At 42.7% G+C, this 26612-nt stretch overlaps 1 protein-coding gene and 1 long non-coding RNA gene across 13 annotated transcripts in view; one reads left to right on the top strand and one right to left on the bottom strand.

Annotated features, from left to right (window-relative positions):
* The window catches only part of aff2 (AF4/FMR2 family, member 2), a 587176-nt gene that overhangs the window by 283239 nt on the left and 277325 nt on the right, over positions 1-26612 (top strand). The gene's annotated exons all lie outside the window — the stretch shown is intronic.
* Positions 891-25044, bottom strand: LOC138740615 (uncharacterized). Its single transcript, XR_011343070.1, has 3 exons — positions 24834-25044; positions 18273-18457; positions 891-1284 (listed from the first exon to the last, which is right to left on the bottom strand). It is a non-coding gene; the product is annotated as an uncharacterized lncRNA (long non-coding RNA).

The raw sequence follows: 26612 nt of genomic DNA, 5'->3' as shown, positions 1-26612 counted from the left end.
CAATGAATTTAACTCTACTCCCTTTACGGACTCCCCTCTCAGTGGACGAAGTTATTTCTGTTCATCCTTTCCTGTCACAATTTTATGATCCTCTATTTTTTAAAAAAAACATTTATTCATACACCAGTGGATGGAAACATCACCTATGAAATTTCTGGAATGTGAGTTTCCAAGATTCAAATCTGGACTTTATCTTGCCAAAGATCTACACTTTTCAGTGTGGGTGAATGAGTGTTGGAAATAATGGGGAGGTGCAGCCTGGATTTCATGTGCCAAGTACACAAAATGGCAGTGGCACGCAGCTTTAGTAGTCCAGTTACTGTGAAGTCAGTTGTACAGAATTCTGATAAACGGTGCCACACATACACATGCTTCTAAATTGTAAAAAAACACAGCTGCTCAAATGCATTCAACAGGCAGCCTGGTTTGGGCATTTATAGTCTCAAAGATGTTAATCCTTCAGTACCTGGACATATATCAATCTTGAGTGAGACTTGTCCACATTCACACGGTTAATCGAGTCAGTGAAGGGAGAGCGCCCATATGTTCAGCTGGTGGCTGTGCAGTTCCAGCCTTTGTTATCCCGCTGTTTGCACTCAATGGCTGGCTTTGAATCTCAATGCTGTGATGAGATGGGAATGAATGAGTACAGCCTCTTAACAGTGCTAATAAGTCGCTTACCAACAGTGAAGGACTGTGCAATATAGTGAAGAGGTAAAAGTACAAATCTTCATGGTGAATGCAAAGCTGGCATTAATTATGCAAAAAAGGAGCTGTATAAATTAAAGGAATACATTTTTATGCATTCTCCATAAATTTCTGGGTTTTTTTTACCCCATGAAATTCACGTTAATTACTTTCTACACAATTAACTCAAAAGGCCCATAAATTATTTCTGATCCAGTTTATAAATGAAAATTAAATTAATTATAATGTTCATGCTATGGCAACAATGTCCTTTAGAATACATAAATGAACAGTAAATGCCTTACAGTCCTCGAGTAATTCATGACACTGAACTCCATCGAGACAGACTTTCCAACTGATGCTTTCTTCCATGATGGTTCGATTAGTAAAATGATCATTACAGCAGTGAGAAGAGCATGATGCGTGATTTTGAGGTGGGTGGGCAATGAGGCATTGAAGGCGACACACTGAGATCTCAATGCAACCAGTTCACTTGGCAGTTCAATCTGGCTGATCTTTGTGCATTCACTACACTGAATAAGTGAGATTGGTGTCCAGCATAAAAGGGGATGTTCATTACTGCATCTTGACACCCTTCTGTAAACAATCAGACACTGTTTAGAAATGGTCACAGATGTATAATTGTAGAACAGCAGCCCATTTGCATACATCAGTCTGCCTCAAACAGTGTTCAGACAAATGACCAATTAATTTGTGTGAGCATTGTGAGATTTTTCACATCCACTTTATTAAAACCAGTTTCTTTTCTGCAGCCATCAGGCTCCTGAATTATCCCCACAACCGTGCTTTCATGCTGATCTTGGTGCTAATTGATCTTTCTTTTCATTGTTATACTACACCCTGTGCATTGTGCTCTTTATACAGCTACATGAATGTTAGAGATAACCTGTTGTACAGTTCACAGAAGAACCCTTGTCACCATATGGGAATTTAGTGACGAATAAACTAAAAGTAATCGATTTATAAAATGTTTGCTGGAAGGGGTGGTTTTACCAATACTAACATTTAATGCCCATCCATCATTACTTTTGTACTGAGAAAGTAATTGACAGTCCACCACGTTGGTGGGTCGAGAGTCATGTACAGTTTCTCCAGCACATTTGTGTATCACAGCCTCTAATGAGCAGAGAATTCCACAGATTCACTGCTCTCTGGGAGAAGCAGTTCCTCTTCATCTGCCTTAAATTTACTCCCCTGCATCTTGATGGAAGCACAGAGGATATTCCCCTTGACTGGGGTTCTGAGAAATTTAGGAGTGAAATGAAGACCAATTTCTTGACTCAGAGGATGGCAAATCTGTGAAATTCTCTGAAGATGGCTCAAGAGGCTAAATAACTGAATATTTTTAAGAAGAATATTGATCAAAATTTAAACATAAATGGCAATCAGGGTTAAGGTTGATGATCTGATCTACTAAGGGATTGAATGGACAACTCCTATTTCCTGTGTGTCACTGGGAGATTCATCTTGATCAAATCTCTGAATTTGCACATGACTCATAACCCTTTGAAGTGCAAGCAGAATGGGCTACCATTGGCTTCTTACACTGCACCAAGCTTCAGAAGAATGATACCAAGGCTTGCATGGGAGTCTGGGAGAGTAGGGAGACATGTGCTGAGACAGTAGGTGATGCAGAGACCCCCTGGGATAAGAGGATGTTGATTCAAAGCAGGTGTGGAACCAAGGGTGTCTATCCAAGAGACGGCTTTGATCTACCTCCTCTCCCCCTAAATTTTTAATCAGAGAATAATAACCCATGCTGCTTTTCCCCATGGTTTCCATGTAAAGATAACAAGGGTTATTCCTTAAGTTGTCATGGAAACCATCTGGTGATGCCAATTACATCAACAAGTCCAGGCCTTAGCATTTAAATTAAGCTCTTGTATGCTTGCAGGCAAAGGTTTGGCCTGCTTAACAATCTGCACATTGTACTCGTGTATATAGCAATGAACTGGTGTGGGAAGATGACTAGTTCCAAACTAAACATGATGAGTCTTTATGAATGATCAAAGCTAATTTCCGAATCAGAATCAGAATTTATTGTCGTAGGCATGTCACAAAATTTGTTGTTTTGTGGCTGCATCACAGTACAAACGTTTCTATAAACCTCATTTCAAAATAAATAAAATAGTGCAAGAAAATTTTTTTTAAAAAGTCAAAGTGGAGTCTGTGGTTCATTGCCCATTCAGAAATCTGATGGCAGAGGGGAGGAAGCTGTCCCTCCGCTGCTGAGTGCCCGCCTTCAAGATCCTGTACTTCCTTCCTGATGGTAGCAGTGTGGAGATGGCTTGGCCTGGGTGGGCATTGAGGATAGAGGCTGCTTTCTTAAGACACCGCATCTTGTAGATGTCCTTGATGGAGTGAAAACTGGTGCCTATGATGTCGTAGACTGAGTTAACAACCCTCTGGAATTATTTTTCATCCTGAGCGTTGGAACCTCCATACCATACAGTAATGAAACCAGAAAGAATGCTCTCCCCCTGTAGATGTTTTTGAGAGTCTTTTGTGATATATTGAATCTCCTCAAACTTCTCACAAACTATAGCCGTTAGAACCATAGAACATTATAGCACAAGAACAGGCCCCTTCGGCTCTTCTAGTCTGTGCCAAACCATTTTTTCTGCTTAGTCCCACTGACGTGCATCCAGTCCATAGCCTTCCATACCTGTCTCATCCATGTACCTGTCCAAATTCTTCTTAAATTTTGAAATTGAGCCCGTACTCATCACTTCAGCTGGCAGCTTGTTCCACACTCCCACCACTCTCTGTCTCAAGAAGTTTCCCCTCATGTTCCTCATAAACTTTTCCCCTTTCACCCTTAACCTATGTCCTCTGGTTTATATTTCACTTACCCTCAGTGGAAAAAGCCTATCTACATTTACTCCGTCTATCCCTCTCATAATTTTAAATACCTCTCTCAAATCTACCCTCATTCATCTACTCTCCAAGGAATAAAATCCTCACCTGTTTAACCCTTCCCTGTAACTGTTCCCAAGTCCGGGCAGCATCCTTGTAAATCGTCTCTGCATTCTTTCCATCTTATTTATATCTTTCCTGTAGTTAGGTGACCCAAATTGTGCACAATACTCCATTTTTCCAGCTTTTCCAGATCTCTCTGCAAGCTTTGAATACTTTCTTCGCTGCCACAAAGCCTCCAATCATAGTGTCATCTGCAAACATGCTGATTCATTTTACCACGTTATCATCCAGATCATTGATATAGATGACAAACAACAATCGTCCCAGCACCAATCCCTGAGGCACACCACTAGTCACAGGTCTTCAGTCTGAGAAGCAAGCATCCACCACTACTCTGAGGCTTCTCCTGTCCAGCCATTGTCAAATCCAATTCAGTAATTCACCATGAATACCTAGCATCTGAACTGTCATGAATAACCTCCCATGTGGGACCCTAACAAAGGGTTTATTAAAGTCCATGAGGACAACATCCACAGTGTTTCTTTGTTAACTTTCCTGGTAACCTTCTCGAAAAACTTTATAAGACTGGTTAAATATGACCTACCATGCACAAAGCCATGTTGACTATCTCTAATCAGTTTCTGGCTATCCAAATAATTGTATATCCGATCTCTTAGAACATATTCCAATAATTTATCTGCTACTGACATCAGAGTCACTGGCCTATAATTTCTAGGGTTACTTTTGGAGCCTTTTTTAAAGAATAGAACTATGTAAGCTACCCTCTAATACTCTGGCACCCCACCTGTAGCTAAGAATATTTTAAATATTTCTGCCAGCACCCCTGAAATTTCTACACTTAGCCCCCCACTCAATGTCCAAGGAAATATTTTGTTAGGCCCTAGGAATTTATTCACTCTTATTTGCTTTAAGACAGCAAGCATTTCCTCCACTTTATTCTGTATCGGTTCGATGACCTCGCTGCTTGTTTTCCTTATTTCCCACAACTCTATGCCTGTTTCCTGAGTGGATATTAATTAAAAAAATTAAGCTCTCCCCATCTCTTTTGTCCCCATACAAAGCTGACCACTCTGATCTTCAAGGCGACCAATTTTGTCCCCTACTATCCTTATGCTCTTAATACAACTTATAGACACATTGTCTGCCAAAGCAACCTCGTGTCTTCTTTTAAGACTTCCTGATTTCTTTCTTGAAGTTTTTCTTGCATTGTCGTTGGTGAGCCTTCTCTGCGATGCATGAACTTGGAGGTTCCAGGACAGATCTTCAGAGATGTTGGCACCTAGGAATTTGAAGTTTTGACCTTTTCCACTGTTGACCCCTTGATGAGGACTGGTTTGTATTCTCCTGACCTCATGCTGAAATCCATAATCATCTCCTTGGTTTTGCTAACTTTGAGTGCCAGGTTGTTGTTGTGACACCACTCAACTGAATGATCTATCTCCCTCCCTATTGCCATCTGTGATCCCACCGACAACCGTGATTGAATGGTGCCTGGCCTCACAGTCATGGTTGTAGAGGGAGTAGAGCAGTGGGCTAAGCACACATCCTTGAGATATGCCTGTGGTGATTGTCAGTGAGGAGGAGATGTTGTTTCCATTTCATACTGACTGTGGTCTTCCGATGAGGACATCGAGGATCCAGTTGCGGAGGAGGGAGTCAAATGTCTATGGTTTGATGCTTGTGAACCAGCTCTGATGCAATATTGGGGTTGAAGGCTGAGCTGTAGTCAATGAAAAGTACCTGTTGAGTATTTGACCCAGAGCTGACTGGAGAGCCAGTGATATGGCATCTACTGGTGGAGAGATTGTGACGATAGGCAAATTGCAGTGGATCCAGACCTTTACTTCAAGGTTCCTTTCATTGTCATGTCCTAATACATTAAATACGTAACATGCATGATATACTTTAACTTTTTAAAGGATCGTCTGGCACCTCTTTCAATGAAAGAGAAGAAGAAGCAAAAGAGTCCATTCGGAGTCACTGAGTCTCCATACATTTACCTCCAGTCCTCCCGCAGATTCTGCAGCCACGCAGACTCCTTTTCGATCCATCGGCAACCCGAGCTCTAAGTCCATGATTAGGAAGCCTTCAGCGCCTTTCTTGCCCACAGCACCCTCTTGAATCATGGCTCCAAAACCTGTTTCCCACGATCCAACCTACAGCAGCCCATGGCCTGTGCAGTTTCCCCCAACACCTGCAGCCTGTGTGGGTCCCATAGCCGCTGAACCCCTCGCTGGTCCGTTCTTGTGGTCACCATCCTATAGAGTCATCTCCTCTACTTCTCCTTCTCAACAGTGGGGGGGGGGGGGGGTTCTGATGGTTTTTTTTGTAATGTTACTTGAGAGGATTTGCCAATGTGGCAGCTCAGTCACTTTGACACTACAACATAATTATACACACACAGGTCTTCATTGAAGAAACAGATTACCTATAAAAATATCCTGTTGCAGCTTTTCGTAGGTTTACGCCGATTTTCTTTTTGTGTAGTGAATTACTTGGCTCTTGTCACCTCTTCCAAGCACTATACTGAAGGGCTTAGATATTAACATCCATCAATCTCGAACAAAAATCAAAGCAGATTGAAAAGAAGAGAAATGTGCATTTATAGTTCATATTTCTTGGCATGAGGACATCTCAAAGCACTTTGCAGGTCATGTATTGCTTTATGAAGTGTAATCACTGTTGTAGTGTCAGAACCTGCCAGCCAACTTATGAGCAGCAAGTTCCCACAGTTGGCTAGCTACAAGGTGGTGATGACCAGACCATCTGCTTTTAGTTCTGGCCAAAATGTTGTTTACCACCACCTGAGAGGAGAGTTCACAACCTGCATTCGTATCCCTTCTGAAGGGCAGCACGAGGGAAGAAAGCACATTTGTACACATTTCCTTTTCTTGAGGACAGTTTTGGCACTAATAATAAGTAGAAATTCTCCCTGGCCCGTAGGAAATAGAATCTCAGGGTTGTATGTGATATCATTTATGCACTCTATCAACAAATATAAACTTTGAGCTTTGAGGAAGAGGAAGAGGTCAAGCATCCCCTCCAGCCCTTCCTCTTGATCTGTATGAGTGTCAGAGATCCAGGCACTCCATTATCATTGACTGGCACCTTCTCTCTTCCCAGTGTTCTCTGGTGACTGAGGTTGTCCAGTGCCAGAGCATGTGGCTGTGATGCTGTGACCACTCCATCTGTCCAGTCACTTTGACCCCTGATTGTGGGACATTTGCATTTTCCCCCTGTGACTGTGTAGGTCTCCAAGGGGTGCTCAGTTTTTTCCCACATTCCAAAAATCTGCTGGTTGGCTGGCTAATTTTGCCAATATACATTGCCCATTGAGTAGCAGATCTGGTGGGAAGTGGGTAACAACAGCGAAGAATGATCTGGGAATTGTATAGGACTAGTGTTAACTCGCCTTAACCCTCACTATCAACTACTGTGGGACCGCCAAAGTTCAGATTTTTTCCAGAGTACGTAGATGACATCACATACAACCCTCAGATTCTTTTTTAGGCAGAATTTCTGCTTATCGATAGTAGAAAAAAACTGTACTCAAAAGATATGTCTACAAATGAAAACAATGTAAACAAAGAAAGATGAAAACAAACTGTTCAATACAGAAAATAAATATTTAGTCATAAATAATGTGCAAAGTAAAGAGCCATTAAATGAATCTCTAATTGAGTTTGTTGTCTAGGAGTCTGAAGGTGGAGGGTTAGAAACTGTCTTGTAGCACCTATACTCCTTTCCTGATGACGAAAAGATCTGGCTGCACTACTGTAAAATCATCATTTATTTAGCATTAACTGCAGTTGCGAATATTTTAGTCTATAAAATATCAGAGCAGAATTGCTACACTGTTCGAATCATGGTTGATGGTATCTTTCTCCCAATCTCATTCTCCTACCAAGATACCAAGGTATCTTGTACCTGTGCAGCTGTACATTGTAGTTGTGCATATGACAATAAATGTTCATCCTGTACTCAAAGATATGTCAGCTTGATGGTTGGTACAGATTTATTTGTGATCTTAACTACGTTAATACCTCCAGTTTCCTTTTATCAACTTCATATTGAAAGTTATTAATTGACATGGCGCAAGTTAGCGTTGGAAGAATGTTCCTAATTTTTCCCACCCTCTGGCTGCAGATGTTCTGCCTACCTTTGCTCCTGAGTGTTCAAGTTCAGATTTCATTAACTGACCCCTCATCCTAGGTTTCCCAGCTAGTGGCTGCTTCTCTCCATTCTCCCAACTCCCTTTAATGTTTTGGTAATTTCAAGCACCTCTCAACTAAATTTCCAGGGAGTACAAGTGTAGTTCAACATCTCCAGAAAGATATTGCCTCAGACACTAAAGCACTAATATCTCAGTATAGTAGAGGAAAAAGCCTTTGGATCACAAAGAGAGAGAAAGATAGAGCATGGAAACAGACTATTTGGGACATCAAGTCTGTGCCAACTATCACACACCCCTTCTTGAATGGCTTCAGGCATCCATTTGGTAATGAATATCAAAAAGTAGGTTGACAATTCTGCAGGATGCCTTGTGTGTCTTACAGGGCATACATCTTTCAGCTCAGCTGGGATTAGGTCTAACACTGCTGTTAGCTCCACCAAAGTACACAAGGTTGGGAGAAGATTGTTCAATGCAGTGCAGATTTTCTTTCCAGTCATTGCCCATCACATTTAATAACTAACTGCTCCCAGATCTGAGAGGGGTTTCTTCCTTCTCCATCCTGCTTTCCACTTCCAAAATGAAGAAGCATGCGGATGAACATCAGGTAATCTGTTTCAGGGATTCAAATAATCATCGAAAATGTGAGCCGCCATTGCAAAGTCCTCACACTACACAATCGCATGTCCATTGTATTTGTGTCATTCTCCCCTCCCATCCCCACTGCCTCCCTCACCACCATCCCCTCCATATCACCACTGGCCTAATAAGGACTGGATGTTCTCTGAGTGTCCAACTCCCAACTTTGCCTTGGCCATTGGGCTGGAGATGTTGTCAGCCAATCCAAAGCAATAAGAGAATCAATCCTCCAATATTCGGGCTCAACCTGAGTGATTTGCACCTCGGTAAAAACATCACTGGCCCCTCCGTCACACATTGCCAGCTGGAAATGCCCTGGTGGTGATACGAAGGAGATGTCTGATCATAATCCAAAAGAAAGGTCTCAATCGGTGATCATTTGTATTTAAAGAGATACTAGAAGAGGGTTTCCAGAAATTACCCAAGGTAATTATAGATAGAACATTGGTTTCCAGGTGCTAATCATTAATGTTTTAACTCAAGTGATTTAGTCCACTAACCCAAGGAATGTGCAGCCACTTGGGAATATTACAATTTCCTCTCAGCTGTTTTTTTGAATATTCAAGTTTATTAAACCCACCAGGCCAGATTGAGATTGTCATCATTAAGCAGTACACTAGGAAAGAAAATACCTCATGTTCTCTTGAGAAAACCTTGGCCGATGTGTTGAAATGCTGTGATTTTGTCAAGCAGACCCCTTGCTTTTACTGAGGTGAGAATAACAGGGATTGGCCCTGAGACTGTGGTCTGGAGAATCGATTATTATTTTGGATTAGGTGGCAAATTATTCAGCCCAATTGCCAAGAAACAAATGAGCAAAGAAACCCTGAAGAGGGTCAGAGCTACATCCAACACCTGTGAAAACTGGCAGAGGATCCAAGCAAGGCTCAACACTGAAAGGAGAACAGAGATAAGGCTTTCTTTTAATCACAGCACAGCAAAGTTTGTCAGAGATCAAAGTGAGAGCTTGGTTGCCAGGAGCAATGCTTGCCCTGAGAAAAGGTTCAACAGTTCCCATTTGATGTTAGGGAAGAAGGGGAACAAGGCGGGGGGGGGGGGGGGGGGGGGTGTTAAATGGAGAGGAACTTTTTCAGCTTATTGGAAAACTTGCACGAGGGATGGTCACCTTAAACATGCAGCTGATCTTTGAGGTTTGAGACACCTTATCCCCTTAAGGGAAATAAGAGATTGCAAACTCTCTGCATGTGGCAACTGAGATTGTAATTTGTAAACCAAAGATACTATGAAATAATGGGGAAATGCAGTTGGATGAAATTGGGTCACAGATCCACCATGATTTTCTGGCAGAGGGGTGGAATTCCTGATGTGGAACTCCCTTGTCCACTCCAATGGAGCTGAGGTGAGCTTGTAGTTCTTGCATATAAACATCTCGAATGACCTATTCTATTCCACCCACGTTTATGCAATGGCCAGAAGCCTGAGGGAGTTCAGCAAGCAACCTGTCTTCCTCAACAACTTTAACAGGTGCATGTTAAGTATTCAGTCAGTGTGTATCACAGCATGATGTGGGAACTGCTCTACCTTAGACTGCAAGAAACTACAGAGTTCTGATCACAGCTCAGACCATCACATTAAACTCCCCTCCCCTCCAATCAACTCCATGTATACTTCCTGCTAGAAAAACAGCCATCATATTAAAAATAAGTCCCACTCTGGCCACATTCTCTTCACCCTCTTTCCCGAGGTAAGAAGATTAATGAGCATGAGATCACCACCAACAGATTCAAGGAAAGTTTTGTTCCTGCCTTCGTGAGACTCCTGAACTAACCTCACACTGGCAAAATAACGTGGCATTTGCTCTGTTAACTGATTTTTTAAATTTAAATTTAAAACTTAGATATCCAAAGCCAGTTTGGCCCACAAGCCCATGCCACCCAATGACATCCAATTAACCTACAACCCCAGGTATATTTCGAACAGTGGGAGGAAACCGGAGCCCCTGAGGAAAACCCATACAGATATGGGAAGAACATATAAATTCCTTACAGACAGTACAGGATTCGAACCCTGGTGCTGACCGCTGGTGCCGTAACAGATTTGCATTAACTGCTAGGCTAACTGTGCCACCCCTATTAGTTACAATATTGATTACAGATTTCTCTCTGTAACTCTGCACTCTGTGCTGTGGTTTTCCTGTGGTAAACTTGGACTTATGATAGTGAATGGTAGAGCAGGCTTGTGGGCCAAATGGCCTCTCTGAGGGAATTTAATCTGGCCCATGAATTGGGAGTCTGTTATTCTTTAATTCCCAGTAGTGGGAAGCTCTTTCAATGATAGATGACAAAGCACTCTTTCCAAACTCATGCCATGGTTAAAGTCATCTGACATTAATTCTTTTTCAAATGGCCTACATTAACTAATTAGTGGAAATTTTTCCCACCCTGTCAGATCAATCTGTTGATTCTTGATTCAATAAGGAAGGAATGATTTGCATTTAATTACTCCTGGCAAAGAAGTCTGAGAACCTACCGTAGTGGGAAGAATCAGTCTGATCTTCCTGCCACTTCTCCATTACTCCAGATTCTCCCATAGACTTAAAATCTATCTGTTGTTGGGCAAGAACCCTGGTGCAGCTAGTAGAGCAACTGTTCCACTGCTTGAGGAAGCAGAGTTCAATGCCAACCTCCAGTGCTGGAGGTTTGGAGTTTGCATGTCCCCCTTGTGAATGTGTGTGGGGGGGTTCCCCACGGTGTCCCTGTTTCATATCACATCCCAAAGATGTGAGATTTTCTATGTTAATTAGCCTCTGTACTTCACCCTGAGTATGTGGATGTATAATAGAAACAATGTGAGAAGAATTAAATGGGATTTGTGTCAGATAGTCTGAAAGGCTGTTTGAAGGCCAGTTGGACAGAATGAAGGGTCTGTTTCCACGTTGCATAACTCCATGACTTTGATCTGTCAAGTGTGAAGCACAGAATGAAATCTGCACAACATGTTAACGGGCACATTATCTATTTTTATCGTAATGTTCGAGAGATAAATCCTGACCAGGATATTGGTGATAACTCATCGTATTTTTTGAAATTATGATGTGGGATCTATTAGATAGGCAGGCTCTGAATGATAACACTCCATCAGTTCTGCATTGGATGGTCACTGTAAGTGCCTGGAATGGTCAGAGGGCTACCATCCATCAGAAATGTCTAGAGGATATGAGGATATAACCTGGCAGGTAGCCACTGATGTGGAAATGGAAGTGAGTCAAGTCTTTTTTGTACACATCAGGAACATCCATCATAGTGTTTTATAATCACTGCCTTTGCCTGGCTGACATTCCCAATGAGTCCACAACTGCCAAAACAATAATTTAGAAGTGTGATAGCTGCTAAACTGCTGTTTGTTTACCAACTTCAAGTTTACTTGTTCATTATGCCTGGCTCAGTGAGAAGGGTTCTTCCCCAATACTAAAGCTGCATCCCTTGAACGAACGAATTAAAAGGGCAGAGCATGCGGGAACACGATACTTATATGCTTACATTTATTTGTCATCTGATCGCACCAGGACAACCCGACAAAATAGTGTTCTCCGGGCCACAGGGCAGAAAAGTGCAAACACCCATGCGGACATAATACACATAGGGGCAAACAATACACATACACAGTGCATATGTACAGATATTAAAATAAATATTATTAATAAATAGTAGAGTCATGGAGAGTTGTTTTTAGCAGTTGTTCAGCATTTTCACTGCCCGTGGGAAGAAGCTGTTCCTCAGCCTGCTGGTTTTGGCTCTGATACCCCTGTATCTCTTTCCCGATGAGAGCAGCTGAGCATTGCTGTGTGCAATTTGGTAGGTGTCCTCATCCCTTCAAGTTCACGGTTGGCATAGTGGTCAGCACAATCCTGTAACAGTGCGCACAACCAGGACTGGGGTTCGAATCTGTCGTCATCTGTAAGGAATTTGTACGTTCTCTCCGTGTCTGCGTAGGTTTACTCTGGGTGCTCCAGTTTCCTCCCACACTTACCAGGGGTTGTGGGTAAATTGAGTGTAATTGAGTGTCATGGCTTGTGGGCTGAAAGGGCCTGTTAATGTGCTGTATATCTAAATTTATTTATTTATTTATTTTAAAACTCCTAATGGGATGAACGTCATTATTCCATTGAGGTTGCTGAACAACTACCTAGGAATCCCTTTCCTGGGGATTAATATGGCAATGTGGGCTGCTCATTATGTGGCCTGCAATTAGGTGGTCCAATAGGTGGTCCAATAGGACCATCCATCAAGGCCCAGATCACACAACTTCCCAGAAGATTTTCCTTTAGCTCAGGCAGTCTTTTTCATATGACATCAGTGGTACAGAACTATGGTCATGGGGAGCCACCCATGGAGTGCCAAAGGATGAAGGTTAGATTGAATTTACTGGGCTTGTATTCAAATAAGATTGAGGGGAGATTTCATGGAAGTGGATGAACTACTGGTGGGATTAAAGAGAAAGAATCTCTTCTGTTGGCGGATGTTTGATGGTGTAAGATCACAGATAGGGTGGCATGGTTAGAGTACTGGTTAGCAGGACACTATTACAGCACTAGTGACGCAGGATCAAATCCAGTCCTGTCTGCAAAGAATTTGTATGTTCTCCTTGTGACTCTAGGTGCTCAGGTTTCCTCCCACATTCCAAAGACATTTGTGATTTGTAGATTAGTAGGTAAGTTGGTCACCTGTGCATTTGGCGGTTCTTGGGCCCTGTTACCCTGCTGTATCTTTGAATTTAAAAACATTGAGAGAGAAGATCAAAGAATAACGTCAGGATTTATTTTACTCAGAGTGGGTTTGGAATCTGAAATTCACTGCCTGTTATGGTTTTGAAAACAGAATAAATTCTTCTTTGAATGAAAATTGGATAGGCATGAGCAAGTTTACGAGAAAAGAGTGAGAAACAATGTTCCCTCTAATTTTTAGTCGTTAGTGTGCGCAAAATTCTTATGTTGTGCAAATCTTTTCTTTCCTGTGACAGCAGCATGTGCATACTGAATGCTTTTGCAAAAGTAAACATGAAATTGTTTCAAGATCATTTTGGGACAGCCTCTCTCATGGCTAATAAAACTGTATTGGCATGTTTTAATATAAGTATTATTCCATTCTAAGAAGTATAATTATTACATTAATCTGTGTGCACATTAATAGCCTTTGTGCACTGGTCGCAAAATGTGTGCGCTAAGCTTAGAGGAAAGAGCAGTGGGAACCAATATGATTACTCAACTGGAAACCATCATGGGCCTAGTTCTTTTGTGATTCTGCGGTGGGGTTCTATTGGAAGGATTCCCTATTTTTATATCATATTTGGGGTTTTATTAACTGGCTCACAGTTTCTCTAAAGTTAGGGTTTGTCTTTGGGTATTTGGACAGATTTCATTTAATTTTTAAAAAATTCTATAATTGTTCTTACATTTTATTTACAGCACAGTAGAAGCCAATTCCGGCCATTTAAACCTGTGCTGTCCAATTACACCCAAAGTAACCTATAACCCCATACATTTTGGAGGGTGGAAACCAGAGAACTGGGAGGAAACTCACGAAATCAGGCAGTGCTGGATTCGAACCCTGGACTCTGGTGGTGTAAAGGCATCACACTAACCACTGCGCTAACCGTGCCTCCCAGCTGTATCCTTGCATTTTGCTTGTAATGTGATATATATGGGTCTGGTTAGATTATCGCCCTTCTTCAACACTTGCCCTGCATTGTAGGTACAAGAATTCATTCCAGCCCAATAAAAGTGCAAGTTGTTGAATATTATATCCATTCCTTTTAAGAGCCCCTCACTGAAATAAATAAAAGTTTGATAAATACAATCACCTTTTCTGTCAACTTTACGAGTTCTATGAATTAATGGGTTCACTTAAAGAATTGCTCAGCGTAATGGCTCTCATTTCTCCAGGCTGATTGGGGACCCTATCATGATTATTTTTGGAATTTTTGATGGATCCTCATGGATGCCGTCTCGTATGTGGTCACTGCTTCTGAAACAGAAGACTCTTGGCATGATAATTATCCTTCCTAATTAGCTCTTTATATACCTCATCCTGATTTCTCATTCATGAGCAGCATGGCATCTGCTGGGAGGTGGTAAAATCTGCTTGTAGCCCTGGCCGAACTAATGTGCTGGTATGAATATAGGGTCAAGACACTATGTGTCAGTGGGAAGGCTTTTCATCTCTAAGGTGGGATCCAAGTTTGAACATCACTCCAGAGGTACAAGCTCAAAATCCAGACTGATGATCCAAGTGCAAGAACAGGGAGTGTTGTTTTGTCAGAAGTGCCATCTTTCAGACGTAGTATTAACCCAAGATTATGCCTTCCCCTCATATTAGTGGTTAGTTCAACACTGTTACAGTGCCAGCGACTTGGGTTCGAATCCAGCCTTGTCTGTAAGGAGTTTCTATATTCTCCCTATATCTGCATGGATTTTCCACGGGTGCTCCAGTTTCTTCCCACTCTTCAAAATGTATCAGGGTTGAGTGTAATTGGTGACGCAGACTGTGGGCCAAAAAGACATGTCACTGTGCTGTATGTCTGAATTTAATATTTAAAGTATAAAATTAATTCAGGACAGAGATGGAATTCATTGACACAGGTGGGTATGGAAGATAGTCATTGGGAATATTTAGGTGGAGATTGATAAGTTCTTTATTTGTAAGAGAGTCAAATGTTACGGGGAGAAATCAGGAGAATGGGGTTCAGAGGGAAAATACATCAGCCATGATTTGAATGGCAGAGCAGACCTGATGGGCTGAATGGTCCATTCTGCTCCTGCATCTTTTGTACTATAGTCTACGATAAAATAAAAACCTGATTTATATGAAAAATTAGAAACATTCTTTTCTGGTGACCTCGATTAATAATTAGTCCTCAGGCAATATCAGATCATTGAGCTGTTGCAAGTGTGATCCTGATGTGCACCTTGTGTAAGTTTTACGCTTGGAGTTATTTTTCCACATTATACCCAATACAGTAGAAGGGCATTGCTATGTCACTAAAACTGCTTGTGTTTCTTAAAATGCTGCAATGGCATTTAAGCCATTGGGGATGCCTTGATGTTGACCCTACATATAAATGTCATTTTGAAGAAAGCACTTCAACGCCCCTACTTTCTCAGGAGTTTGCGGAGGTTTTGTATGATTTCATACACCTCGGTAAACCTGTAGGGGTAAGTGTGCTGACCGGCTGCATCATGGCCTGGTATGGGGGCACCAAAACCTCTGAGCAGAAGGTAATGGACACAGCCCAGTATATCAGATGCAAAACTCTCCCCACCATCAAGAAAATCTACCTGGAATGCTGCCATCGGAGAGCAGCAGCAAGCAATCAGCCAGGATCTACACTACCCAGGATATGCTCTGTTCTCACTGCTGCCATCAGCAAAGAGGTATAGGTGTGATAAGACTTGTACCACCAGTTCAGGAACAGCTGCTACCCCTCCACCATCTGACTCCTAAACCATAAACACAGAGACTTATTTAAGAACTCTTACTTTGGACATTATTTGCTATTGAATATTTATTTTCTGTATTGCACAGTCAGTTTGTTTACATTTTTCTCTTTTGTAGACCTAGCTTTTTTTGAGAACATTTTTTTTGCATTACACTTTCCTACCTGCAGGAAGAAGAATCTCAGGGTTTTATGTGATGTCATGTATGCACTCTGGCAATAAATCTGAACTTTGGAATTTGAACACTATAGACATGTTAGCTTCTTTTCTGTGATTGGTAGTGATCGAGAATTTGTTGTCTTACACACAGGTACAACGTGCAGTTGCACAGACATTATAGTATAGATTAAATTTCCACAAGCTGGTTGAATGAACTAAAAATATAAACCTAATGGTCGATAAATATTTGCAGTCATCTAAGATGTAGGATTTCTTTGGGTTAGTCAGTTAGAATCCACATAGGGGTTCATTAGACTAAGTTTGCAGGAGCTGTTCACAGTGGCAGGAAAATCAGATACCCGAGAACATAAATTAAGGATAATCAGTAAACCAACCAGAGGGGGATGAGGGCAGATCATTTTTTTTTAATGCAGCAAGCTGCTGATATCTGAAGTGCAGTGTCCAAAGTGCAAGTGGAAGCAGATTCAGTAGGAAATCTTGGAAAGGAAAGGAATTGACTGCCCACAGTTTGGGGGGGAGGGTGGAATTTGGGGAGGAGCAAATTGTGGAAGTGATTGATCGGTGAACAGCCTGCTCCTGTGCTGTGATGTCCTTGAATTGAACGATCTACCCAGTAAAATGATATTTGCAGAAAATAAAAAAAATCAACAATTTATATTTTGAAAGGAATGGCGAGGAAATAATAATCAACACAAGCAAGGCAGGAATGAAGATGATGTGGCGGCTCACCACAAGGCAGGCGAACTGGCCCCGTTTGTAAGCCACACAGCGGGGCAGCCGGCCAAAATCGCGCCGTTGGGGGGGGTTTCCCTTCCTTCCAGCTCAGGGCTCAGAAATCTGCGCTTGGGGACCACGTGATTCCCAGGTGACGTCAGCGCCCTCCAGCGTGGTTCTCAGCCAGGTCCAGTCTGGGAGTATAATTGCAGCCCAGCAGCCTGCAGTAAACTAGTCTGCTCAATGAGCTCTACCCGTCTGGTTGCGTGTGTTATTGCAAGAGCAGTGTAGCCGCCACTACAATGACATCATTTTATAAGGGGGAAAATAACATGCATCATTGAACATGTAGGAAGAGTACACTGGCTGTTGTCAACTATGAATAATGCCCATTTGTTAAACTATTCTATAACTCTGACCTCCCACTTTGACATTCATTCTATCAGTCTTTTCACGAAGGAAGGCTCTTAAAATTAGTTTCATTGATCTGGGAGACCCGTACAATGCCCTTGGAAACTGAATACATATCTCTTTGCTTTATTTACCTTGAACATTTTTTTTATTATAAATCCTGTTTTCTTCAGCATGTGTCCACAATAAATAGAGAGAGGGCAGACTTCCTTCAGGAGTGTCTCTGCTCCCTTAATCTATCAATGTCTCCTCCGCACGGTATTTAATGGGGTCACAATGGGTTGTCTCCTGAGATGGAGAGGCAAAGGAGGTTATCCTGCTTGGGGGCAGGGTGATAGTAGAGAATGGGAAGGGGTGCCAGTTTGGAAGGCTGGGTAACTTCTACGCCGCATAGCCTAAATAAATCAGATGTTTAATGCTGAGAATATCATTGAGGTAAGCAATTGTTTGGACTGCAATAAAGCAATCATTTCACAGCAAGTCCCTCCTCTGTAATAACAATCATTGCTCTTATTTACAAGTCTCCATGTAAATGAATTAAAGTGGCACTTGAAATGGACTGTTTGGGAAATCATTCACTTAGCCCTGTACTCAAGGTTTTATTAGATCTTGTGCTGTGTCCTGATTGAAAAAGGATGCCTAGCGATTAGTAACATACATTTGAAATGAAATCGTGCACATAAAAATCCATCCTAAGCAGCTATCTTAACTGCCAACCATATCTTTAGATTATGATTTAGGGAAGTTCTTGGTGTTAGGCAATAGATAACAATGAGTAGGCAGCTCACTGTATGTTTTTTTTCCCCTGATCGATGGAAATAAAACTTGAGCGGGCTATGAAACAGGTGGCAATTTGGACAACATCTACTCTCATTCTATAGATCTAAGCTAAAACTCCCAGTAGGCTAACTGTTTCATTTCCCCTCGCCATTTCCACACTGACATGTGGGAAAACCGAGGTGAGGCCACGTATAATCTTGAAGATTGACACAGCATATTCCTCTTGGACAGCCTTAAATGCAATGGCATGCACATCATTTTCAAATTTTACATCACCTGGGGCAGATCTCCAATGATCCCATTGAAAGACGGGGTAGGCTTCTGCAGGTTGAATGGCCTTCTCCTGCTACTGTTTACTTGTGTTCTTGTGTGATCTGCCCACCCACAAATTGCTTTCACTGAAATCAGTCAGAAACTGGACAAGATTTTTGCCAAAGCAAAATGCTGCAGATGCTCTCGATCTGGAATAAAATGCAAAAATGACAGGAGCGATCAAGATTGAACATCCCATTGTTACGCATTCCCAAAAGCACAAAAATCTTTTCCCTTTGTCCATAATGGCTCACAAAGAGGCCCCATGAATTCAGCACCCCCACCAACATAAGAAACAGAAACAAAAGGGTCCCTTCAGAGACATTGGGTGTCCACAGATCTCGCCACCTCTTCAGATGTCGCTGCATCCTGCACTCCAGTAGCCTTTATAGTTGCACAGCCTCCTGATTGATCCAGCATTGAACCCAAGTTCCAGGTATGTCTCCCTCCTTAGCCCTTGGTTCCCTACCCACAATATAATCAGGAAGCTTCGAAGCCCCTGCTTGCCATTTGCTCCCTCACAGATCCCAGTCCCAATCCATGATTCTCATGAGCTGCACTCCAGCAGCCCACAGCCTGGTGTGATGCCTCCAACCACCATTACCATTGCTACAGTCTCTTACCCTGTAGGATCCTCTCCCCGGCTTCTCTTTCTCTGGTGCCCTGTGCTGGTCCACTGGTCCTCTAGAGCTCCAACCCTTGTGGTTTGGGCTACCAAACTTGGGTGTTGCCATTTTGGCCTCCAAACTCTATAGAACCTTGATGTACAAACTGCTACCAGCCCTGAACCTGGGGAGCTTGAACCAGCACAAGGACTTCAAGAGGGGTGGCCAGATGATAGGACATTAGCAGGTCAGGCAGCATCTTCAGAGAAAGAAGCAGTTAACATCCCAATCAGGTTTTAAGTTGAGGGGGTGCACAGAGATCAAAAGAGTTGTGTGTTTGAGGACAGGGAATATTGATTGGTACTGGCTGACAGAAGGTAAAGGTATATACAAAAAGATCAGAATGGAATGAATATCAGGAAGATGTTTCCAGTGGTAGGAGTGTTGATGACTGGGGGAACAGCCTCAGAATAAAAGAACTGATGGCAAACCTTTGTCTGCCTTACAGTAGTCTGAAGATAAAAACAGTCCATGCATCAAGCAGTATCGGTGAAGAGAGAAAATGTTAAAATTTCAACAAGAAAACAATCAGCTGGAGGAACCTCCTCTGTCTTAACAACTACACAAGTTCTTCGTGCTTTCCCAGTTCCAGTCATCCATGCATTCCACCTCTTCTTCACTCAACTCATTGAGCTCATGCTCAGCCCAAGATTCGGGGTTCCACCCGAAGTCTGTCCGCCTGTCTTTCCTCCATTAAGGTCAATGGAACTCCTCCTCCTTTATGGGCACCTCTCCACATAACTAAGCATGTCAAATATTGTCCATTCATGACCTTAGACCCAGATTGTTGTTTTGTTTCGGGAGTGAAAAGATTGGATGTGGAGAAGATGCTTCCATTGGTGGTAAAATCTAGGACCAGAGGGCACAGCCTGAAAATAAAAAGACATCCCTTTAGAACAAAGATCAAGAGAAAGTTCTTCAGCCAGAGGATGGTGAATCTGTGGAATTCATTGCCACAGACGGTTATGGAGGCCAAGTCACTGGGTAGATTAAAAGCAGAGGCTGATAGGTTCTCGATCAGTAAGGGTGTCAAAACTTGTGAGGAGAATGGAGTGAAAGGAAAAAATACATCAGTCATGATATGAATGGGAGAAGATTCAATGGGCCAAATGGCCTAATTCTGCTGGTCTGAAGCATGTCTTATAGGAGGATTTGAATGAGAAATGATAAAGAGAAATGAAAATTCAACACTGCAATGTATTTTTGACTCCTGAGGGCTACACTGTGTTAAGGTGCAAGATGAGGCATTCTCTTGGTTTATTCTGAGCTGGGGTGGCAGTGATGAAAGAACAGAATGAGGATGTGACAGACAGTGACCGGGGAAGATACCAGAAAGCAAATCGGTCACCCTTGAAGACTTGTTAATGTCTTGCAAAATGGTCACCAAATCAGCAGTTGGTTTCCCCAGTGTGTGCTGCGCTTGAAGTATGCATGAAACACCGTTAACCTGGTAGGAGTATATATGTCCCTGTTTCCCCATGTGTCGGTCCCTCCAGTGAGCCATTCATTTCTTATTTTGGTGCAGATTCCTGTGTGGCTCCAGGGGTATTTGGGCCCTTGGACAATGGGAAGGGATGAGGCAAAGGGGCTGTCCTTTCTTGCGTTTGCAGAAAGAGGAGTGTTTGTGATGATGTAAGAATTCTGAACATCAAGAAAGGGTCTGACTGATGATGAGGTCACATTAGAAGTTATTGGAGCACCATCCATTGGAAGCAGAGATTTGCAGGGCAATGGAACCCATTGTCCTTCTGCCTCCAGAACAATATCCTAATTCAGGTGCGAAATTATGTGCTCCATTAAAAATGGTGAAGAGAAATCGGAGCTGAGAAAAGAAGGAATGCTTCCAATTTGTCCTCTGGTTTGATGTGAGTGAAATGACCTTTGAACTAGCATACAAGTTCACCCAAGTCACTTGCGCAGATATACTGTGGCATAATTTAACTATGCTTCAAATTCCACAACCATTTGAGCAGCTGGAGCGATTGTGATCAGCTTGCAGTGATAGCTGGGCTGACACTAAAATGGAAGCTACAGGCTTAAGAATTAATCACCAGGGAATTGGAGACCAGATTGCCAAAAGTTGTCAGTGACAGGGTGCAGAGAATGATGGAAGAGCACAAATTCTTCAAACAAGCAGCCTCAGAACAACTGTGTACAGCTTTGGAAAGAATAACCTGTGTTTCTACAGCTCCTAAAACACCCCTCTGGTTGTTCTCTCTGTGTCTGCAGGATTTGTTCTCCAAGCTCTGGTTTTTTCCCCCATATCCCAAAGACTTGTCAGAACAGACGTAATGGGTTACTTTAAATTGAGATGAGATCCAAGGGTGTGGCCATTTGATGGGAAGATGGGGAAGAATCCAATCAGAATTAGTCAGCCAAAGTGTAAGTCAAGATTATTGTCATCTGAATGCACAAATATAACCCAACGAAACAGCATCAGTGCAAAACACAAAGGCACACAACCAGACATAATGCACATACAGAAAAACAATACATATGCAGGACAAGTATTTGTAAATACAAATAAATACATTTTTGTTTTGTAAATATGAGAGTCTCAGATGGTTAGTGTGAGTAGTTCCTTTGGTCGTGCGGCATTCTCACTGCTGGTGGGAAAAAAAAAGAACTGTTGGTCAACCTGGCAGTGTTGGCTCTGATACTTCAGTATCTCGTTCTTGATGGGAGCTGTTGAAAAAGGCTGTGTTCAGGGTGGAAGGGGTCTTCAATGAGTTTGGGTTCCCTCTTCAGACAACGATCCCGGAAGACCATGTCGATGATGGTGGGGGGAGGCTCTAGTGATCCTCTCTGATGCTCTTAAATAGGTGAACCAATGATCAACATGGACCAGATGGGTTAATGGGCCTGTTTCATTGTGGCACAGGTTACTCAGCTGTTGTTGTTGATGTTGTCCATCCTTTGTAGTCAAAGATGACCATGGCTTCAAAGTCAAATGGAAGATTGATGGCTGTGGGTCCGGAGGTGTCTAATCTGGGCCCTGAATGCTCGCCCTCATGTGGGCCACAAGTGGGTGGGTGCTGTCATGGCAGTGGATGCTACACGGGCATTGCGCCTTGACTGCAGCTGCATGGGATCCTGTGGTGATCTTGCTGTGCCAAGCTGGACGGTCGAGGACAAGTGTCTCCCATGTGTTGATGTCGAGACCCAGGCCTTTGAAGGATCCTTCTTCTGCCCCCTGACTGAGCGCTTGGCCTGACACAGTTCTCCGTACAGCAGCTGGTTTGGCAATCGGTTGTCTGGCATTCTGACCACATGTCAGCCCACCTAGCTTGAGCTTTCAGCAGGTACAGGAGGAATGTCATCAGACTGGAAATGTTACAAGAATGTTGCTGGCATTGGAGGGCTTCATTTGTATGGAGAGACTGGATTGGCTGGAGGAGTTTTTTTTTCTCTAGGGCATACGAGACTGAGAGATGACCTGACTACAGGAAAGATATCAATAAAGTTGAAAGAGTGCAGAGAGGATTTAGTAGAATGTTGTTGCAATGTGAGAAACCGAGTTACAGGCAGATCGGCACCAGAACAAGTCCTAGCGGGGAATTCCGGAATCACTAGCGTCACTTCCCCCTTCCTCCAATGGAAGCCAGTGGGCACTAGCGCATGTGCAGTAGAAACATGGCTGCCCATGGCCTACAGACCCCAGGGCACCGCATTTAAGATGGTAAGTGCCCCCTTTCTGCCCCTTCACCCCAAAATACAGCCAGACTGTCTGGCCTAAAACTGGATGTCTGGCAACCCTAACTTGGGTGGGGGAAGAAATGCCCATGAATGCCCCCCTTGGCGCCGACATTGGTTGCAGGAAAAGGTTAAACAGGTTAGGACTTTAATCCCTGGAGCATAGAAGAATGAGGGAAGATTAAGAGAGGTATATAAAATTATGATGGGTATAGATGGAGAAAATGCAAGTAGGCTTTTTCCACTGAGTTTAAAAAGATTATCTCAGCACGTGGGTTTATTGAGATACAAACCACAACACATAGGTTAAGGCTGAAAGGGGAAAAGTTTAAGGAGAATATTAGGGGAAATTTCTTTACACAGAGAGTGGTGGGAGTATAGAACGAGCTGCCCAGCTAAAGTGGTGAATGTGGGCTCTATTTTAATACAAGGAAATTGGATGGATACATGGATAGGAGGGATATGGACTGGGTAAAGGTCAGTGGGACCAGGAATAATAATAGTTTGGCACAGACTGGAAGGGCTGAAGGGCCTGTGTTCTATGCTGTAATGATCAATCGTTCCATAATTCTTGTTATACTGTCACATAAAATCAGGAGTGGGATTGAAAAGGTCACAATCTTCTTCTCAGCATTTAAATCTGGAGGACAGAGATTTAAAGTGAGTGGGGAAAGATTTAAAGGAGACCTGAAGAGCAATATTCACACAAGGGTGGTGGGTGTGTGGATTGAGCTGCCAGAGAGGTGATAGACTTTGGTACAATTATGATGTTTGGACAGGTACTTAAATGAAGGTTTGGCAGGACCTGAATGAAATGCAGGCAAATGGGACTATCTCAGTTGAGCTGCTTACCCCACATGAATGAGTTGGGCCGAGTATGTGACTATCATTTCAGTGATAGTAAGTACCAGCAAGTATTAGCTGTTCTGAAATGGGGTTCAAATCACTGAAAGAGACCAAATTGTCAATGGAAATGGAAAACACCAAAGAATATAGCCAAAGAAATCTTACCCAAGTCAATGGAAAAAAAAATTCAAACAGAGAAATATAAAATCTGGCCTGAGTTTAAAAAGATTATCCCAGCACGTGGGTTTATTGATATAATAACCTCACACTTGCATTTTACAACCTTGTCCGCTTCTTAAATTATCCTTTTTGGCAAAGAGGCAATATGCATCATTAAAACTTTCCTTGTGCAGAACCTCTTACCATCTCAAGACAGCCAAAAGTGCTTTATATTCCAGATATTACAATAGAAATGTAGTCATTGCTCTCAAATAGTAGAATGAAGCAACCAATATCTCATTGAATAAGAATGAGATAAACCTACGTACCACTTGTCTGTAAAGATGATTTTGGATGAGCAGCCATTGTTTGGCTTCACAGGAAAAATTTATAGAGGTGTACAGCACAGAAAGAGGTCCTTTGGCCTACATTTTGACAATCAAGTGCCCCAAACTAATCAGATTAACCAGCATTTGGTCTGTAACCATCTCGCCTTGATCCACCCAGTGCTCATAGATTTGTTTCATAAATATCGTGAGAGTACCTTCTCCACCAAACCCCCACACATTTGCATTTCAGATTCCAACCTTCCTCTGGGTGAAAAAAGGTCTCCTCACATCTACCCTGAGCATATATTACTTTTACCATAAATCTATGCCTTTTAGTTTTAGATATATCTGCTGTTGGGAAAGATTATGTACCATCTGCTCCATCTAGATTTTTAATGTGCCTCTGTCAGATTTTCCTCAACCTTATCTGTTCCTGAGGAAAACAAACCCAGACTGTCCAGTGTTTTATCATTAAACTCTTCCATCCCAGGTATCTCCTCTCCACTCCTCACCTTCTTTGAAATCATATCATGTTCGACGGCCTCTTGAGGGATGAGATAGGACCACGAGACAGGAGCAGAAGTAAGCTATTCAGCCCACAAAGTCTACCCTGCCATTTAATCATGAGCTGATCCATTTTCCCATTCAGCTGCACGCCCAACCTTCTCCCTACAACCTTTGGTGCCCGAGCTCAGGGCTCCCCAAACTTTTTAAGCTCACAGAACTCTTTTGGAGAGCATTTGGAAATCGCGGAACCCCAATCGTGTGTATCTCACACACACACACACACACACACACACACACACACAAAGTAATAAAGTAAACAAACTTACCATTTTCCATGTTCAAATCATTTGTTGCATCTAATTTACATTTGATCAATGGAATGGCCTCTGATGTCACAATGTGGAGGTTCTCCACTCAGTAATTGATCTGCATGGAAAATGAAAAGAGAACACCAGTCTACTGCTGACGTCACCGCCACTGCCACACCAGAATTGCCAGCTGCTGATTGACAGGCGAAGTGAGCGGGAGTCTGTTCTCCCACTGATGTCACAATGGGAGGGCACCTTCATCTGATGATGATTGGCTGCTCACAGATGAGCGGGCCATTGATTGACAGGTGAGGATGGGCGCAACCCCCAGTGATCCCGGTGATAGGCTGTGCAGGCAGTGGTGACTTCACCCAGCACCACCACCGGTTGGTTACTTGACAGGCGAGATGAGTGGGCACACCCCTTCTCCCCCCTCCCCCACAATGGACCCTATTTGCCTGCTGGGGGGCCGCGGCCAGTGATTGCACAGGTGGGAAGAAGAAATGCCACATTTTCCCCATCATCATCATTCTGCCTGCTAATTGGTGCGGAACCCTGTCGCCAGACCCTATTTCAGACAGGCCGAGCCCAGCCGCCAATTCGAGCGGGGCTTGGGTATTTTACAAATAAGTGGCAGAGGTGAGCATCAGCAGAACGACGCATGTGTCTCCCCTCCCTACCCCTATGCCTTTCCACAGAACCCTGGGTTCTGCAGAACCCAGTTTGGGAAACGCTGCCCTAACTAATCAAGAATCTATCAATCTCTGCCTTAAATACACCCAATGACTTGGCCTCTACTACTGCATATGGCAACAAATTCCACAGATTTGGCCTCTACTACTGCATATGGCAACAAATTCCACAGATTCACCACCCTCTGGCTCAAGAAATTCCTCCTCATCTCTGATCTAAACAGATGCCCTTCAATCCTGAAGTTGATGGAAACGTAATACCTTTTTTCTGAACGACTGAAGGGGTAGCACCAGAGAGCCCCTGTGCTTGTCCCTGAAATACAGGCACATGAATACTCAGGAATGGACAAATAAAGATCATGTGCAAGCAGCAGAATTTTTGTTTCATTTGGGCATCGTGTTTGATACAGATGCATGGGTTCTATTTTGAACTTTTGACTTAAGCATTGGCAAAGCATGAAACAAAATGAATTGAGCAAATATTTTCAGAGAGCTGAGGATCAGAAAAAGAGTTGAGAATCCTGAAAGAATGTCAAATAAATATGTTATGTGGGATCTCAGCAGGTAAAGCAGCATTCATAGGTAGAAATGGTCAGTCAACATTTCATATTGGAACCATTTATCAAGACTAATCATGATAGAGGTCGTATGCTATGTGAATCATCAAGGTGCTATCTAAAGTAAAAGGAATCTATTAGTTCTATCATGACAGTTTGTGGGTATTAACATGATTTGTAGTTCTAAAACCTTTCCAGGGATGCCTTTCAACACTGAGATCTCAATGAGCAGTGGCAAATCCAGCCAGAAATGAGATGAACAGGCAACAATTAATTTAGTAAACTTACTGTACAGCTCAAGTAAAAATCCTGCCATGTTAGTACTGAGTGTTCAAGACGAGAGTAGAGTGACGACCTGGACTCCACTGACAATCAGCTCAATTTGCTCTCTCGTGTCTCCCTTTTATAGGCCCGGCTCCTTGTGTGGCTTGGCCGCTTGTTGCTCTTTGCAAAATGGTTGCACATAAAGGAGCACAGTTGGCTGGAAATGGTTCTCTCATCTTTATCATTAATATGGCCTTCTCTCTTCTTAAAATCTGCACAGCTCG

This window comes from Narcine bancroftii, chromosome 8 (genome assembly GCF_036971445.1).
Source record: "Narcine bancroftii isolate sNarBan1 chromosome 8, sNarBan1.hap1, whole genome shotgun sequence".
Lineage (NCBI taxonomy): Eukaryota > Metazoa > Chordata > Chondrichthyes > Torpediniformes > Narcinidae > Narcine > Narcine bancroftii.
This window is presented reverse-complemented; position numbering and strand designations above follow the sequence as displayed.